The sequence below is a fragment of the Amblyomma mixtum genome, unplaced genomic scaffold (assembly GCF_055824585.1).
Source record: "Amblyomma mixtum isolate Tamu unplaced genomic scaffold, ASM5582458v1 scaffold_157, whole genome shotgun sequence".
NCBI classification, from domain to species: domain Eukaryota; kingdom Metazoa; phylum Arthropoda; class Arachnida; order Ixodida; family Ixodidae; genus Amblyomma; species Amblyomma mixtum.
Window position 1 is genome coordinate 20,001 of NW_028317692.1, and position 3,648 is coordinate 23,648.

The 3,648-nt window shown below is 58.1% G+C and overlaps 1 non-coding gene and 1 pseudogene across 1 annotated transcript; both read right to left on the reverse strand.

The window, feature by feature from the left end:
• Positions 1-316: 316 nt before the first annotated feature.
• On the reverse strand, positions 317-469 carry LOC149324795 (5.8S ribosomal RNA). Its single transcript, XR_016286689.1, has one exon. It is a non-coding gene; the product is annotated as a 5.8S ribosomal RNA (ribosomal RNA).
• A 1,775-nt stretch (positions 470-2,244) lies between these two features.
• On the reverse strand, positions 2,245-3,648 carry LOC149324796 (small subunit ribosomal RNA; annotated as a pseudogene; the record flags this gene model as incomplete).

Genomic DNA, 3,648 nt, shown 5'->3' on the forward strand with positions numbered 1-3,648 from the left:
CGCCGCCCGTCCAAACAGCCTCGTCTCCCGTCGGACCGCTCTTTCCCTGCAGGTAATCCCTTCCTGCGGCGGTCGCTTTCTGAGGCGTGACGCTCTACGGCTAGCAGCCGCCGGCCCGCGTTACGTCAGCGCAGGGCGACCCGACTCTGCCGCTTTGCGCGCGGCTGAAGGGTTCGACCCGCTCTCCTCCTCATTCGCAAAGTCTTTCGAGGGATCTTCGGCGTTCCGTACAGAGCCGTCCTCTTTGCCGACACGGTCAAAACGAGTCGCCGGCCGCGCCATCCCCGGGCGCCGGCGCCTCTCTTGATATATGATCCGACCCTCAGACAGACGAACCCAAGGGAAGACCCAAGGGCGCAATGTGCGTTCGAAGAATCAGTGCTCAGTGTGTCCTGCAATTCACACCAAGTCTCGCAGCTGGCTGCGTTCTTCATCGACCCGAGAACCGAGTGATCCACCGCTTAGAGTCGTGCGTTTGGTTTGTTCAAATCCGTACAGTACAACCAGGGTTTTAGGCACCGGGCTTTTCCCCTGGTCTCCAGTCGCAGTTTCGACCGACGTCTTTCGCGCCTCGCAGCCGTCCGTTCGGCATGCTGCGCGTGCCTCAAAGCCAAAGCGAGCAAAGTCTCTCGAAGCTTTTGTGCGATAATGGCTTGCGCGTCACTAATAGGATGACGAGGCATTTGGCAACCACTAAGGCAGAAGTGCTGAGCCGACGCGTGACGCTCCAATTCCGGTCTTCATCAGAGGTGGGTCTTCTTGTGCCTTCTTGGGCACGCCCGCTCCGCCCGCACGGGCCTGACCGCAGAACACCTCGAAGCACCGGCGTTTGCTAGAAATATACATTCTTGGAGCTCTGTGCCACCGTCCTCACGCACCTTTCTGCGATCTGCAGCGACGCTACCCCCGGACTCCAGCAGCGGTTTTTTTTGTTGCTGTTCACACTCAACTGCTGTTCACATCTTTCAAGGCGAGTCATCACCGCCTACCGCTGCTGCACCCTTTTGTAGGGGAGGGGGTTTTCCCAACGCCCCCCGGTCCGGTCGCCCCCGGGTGCGCCATCGTGCTGCTCCCTACTCGACCATTTCGCCACATCATTGCTTCGCAAGGAGACAGGCACCGCCTAGCCGTGGCTACGCAGCGCGTACTTGGAACAAGCCGCAAAGCGGACGTTCATCAGTCTACTCCCGCAATAGGAGCCCACCGGCCACAGTGCCATGGACGGCGTTTCGGTAGCGCACCGACAGACTACTCGAAGGCTGGGAAGGACGAAGCAGCAAGAGAACCCGGCTGCCGCGAATGCGTTCAAAGTGCGGGATTATAATCCCTCGTCCTTTTCGGTCCCGGTGCCTCCTTTCGCGCCGTCGGCGCGGCGTCAGACTCCGCGCCCGCAGTGCGAGACCTTTCGCGCGCGGCCGTTCCCTGGGCCGCGCGCGTCCCGCCGCGTGCGCGTCGCGCAGAAGCGCAGTTTCCCAGCCAGCGAGCCGCGGTTCCTCTCGTACTTCGCAGCAGCCGCCGCCGTTCCCTTGGCAGCGGGCAGGCCTTTCCCTCGGCCCGCCTACCGACTGGTGGTCGCAACACGACAAAGCCAGCGAGCCGCGGTTCCTCTCGTACTTCGCAGCAGCCGCCGCCGTTCCCTTGGCAGCGGGCAGGCCTTTCCCTCGGCCCGCCTACCGACTCGTGGTCGCAACACGACAAAGCCAGCGAGCAGCGTTTCCTTTCGTACTTCGCAGCAGCCGCCGCCGTTCCCTTGGCAGCGGGCAGGCCTTTCCCTCGGCCCGCCTACCGACTCGTGGTCGCAACACGACAAAGCCAGCGAGCAGCGTTTCCTTTCGTACTTCGCAGCAGCCGCCGCCGTTCCCTTGGCAGCGGGCAGGCCTTTCCCTCGGCCCGCCTACCGACTCGTGGTCGCAACACGACAAAGCCAGCGAGCAGCGTTTCCTTTCGTACTTCGCAGCAGCCGCCGCCGTTCCCTTGGCAGCGGGCAGGCCTTTCCCTCGGCCTGCCTACCGGCTCTGTTTGCGCCTCTTCGACGGTTGTCGACAACCGAAAGCCCACCATGAGTGGTGCGTTACGCCGTTCAAACCTGCGGATACAGCCCGTCCGACTTTCCCTTGGTGACGGAGCTCCGCTGGGCGCAACAGTTTGTGCAGAGAAGCGGCTTCAGAATCTCGCAACTCCGCGGTTGAGGCCTTCCCCCGCTTATAAGTGGGGGCGGCGCCGGGTGTGACAAGCACAATCCGGTAATGATCCTTCCGCAGGTTCACCTACGGAAACCTTGTTACGACTTTTACTTCCTCTAAATGATCAAGTTTGGTCATCTTTCCAACAGACCGGCGCAACCGAAAGGCCGCGCCGGACATCGGTCCGAAGACCTCACTAAATCATTCAATCGGTAGTAGCGACGGGCGGTGTGTACAAAGGGCAGGGACGTAATCAACGCGAGCTTATGACTCGCGCTTACTGGGAATTCCTCGTTCAAGGGGAACAATTGCAAGCCCCTATCCCAATCACGAAAGAAGTTCCACGGGTTACCCAGTCTTTTCAGACAGGGATAAAGACACGCTGCTTCCTTCAGTGTAGCGCGCGTGCGGCCCCGGACATCTAAGGGCATCACAGACCTGTTATTGCTCTGTTTCGTGCGGCTAGGAGCCGCTTGTCCCTCTAAGAAGGTTGTAAGGTGCTGGGAACCCCGCACCTATTTAATAGGCTAGAGTCTCGTTCGTTATCGGAATTAACCAGACAAATCGCTCCACCAACTAAGAACGGCCATGCACCACCATCCACCGAATCAAGAAAGAGCTCTCAATCTGTCAATCCTCCCAGTGTCCGGGCCGGGTAAGTTTTCCCGTGTTGAGTCAAATTAAGCCGCAGGCTCCACTCCTGGTGGTGCCCTTCCGTCAATTCCTTTAAGTTTCAGCTTTGCAACCATACTTCCCCCGGAACCCAAATACTTTGGTTTCCCGGAAGCTGCCCGCCGAGTCATTTGAGTAACTCAGGCGGATCGCTGGTTGGCATCGTTTATGGTCAGAACTAGGGCGGTATCTGATCGCCTTCGAACCTCTGACTTTCGTTCTTGATCAAAGAAAACATTCTTGGCAAATGCTTTCGCAGTAGTTCGTCTTGCGACGGTCCAAGAATTTCACCTCTAGCGCCGCAATACGAATGCCCCCGTCTGTCCCTCTTAATCATTACCCCGTATTCCAAAAACCAACAGAACAGAAACGGGGTCTTGTTCTATTATTCCATGCAAGTTTATTCAGGCGACTCGCCTGCGTTGAGCACTCTAATTTTTTCAAAGTAAAAGCGCAGGCCACCTCGAGACGCACCAATGAAGGGCACCAAGAGAGGACCGGCATGATGTTCAGTCCGAGCCGTCGCATCGGGTAGATGCACTACTCGTCTGGAACTGAGATCCAACTACGAGCTTTTTAACCGCAGCAGCTTTAGTATACGCTATTGGAGCTGGAATTACCGCGGCTGCTGGCACCAGACTTGCCCTCCAATTGATCCTCGTTAAAGGATTTAGAGTGTACTCATTTCAATTACGGGGCCTCAAAAGAGTCCCGTATTGTTATTTTTCGTCACTACCTCCCCGTGCCGGGAGTGGGTAATTTGCGCGCCTGCTGCCTTCCTTGGATGTGGTAG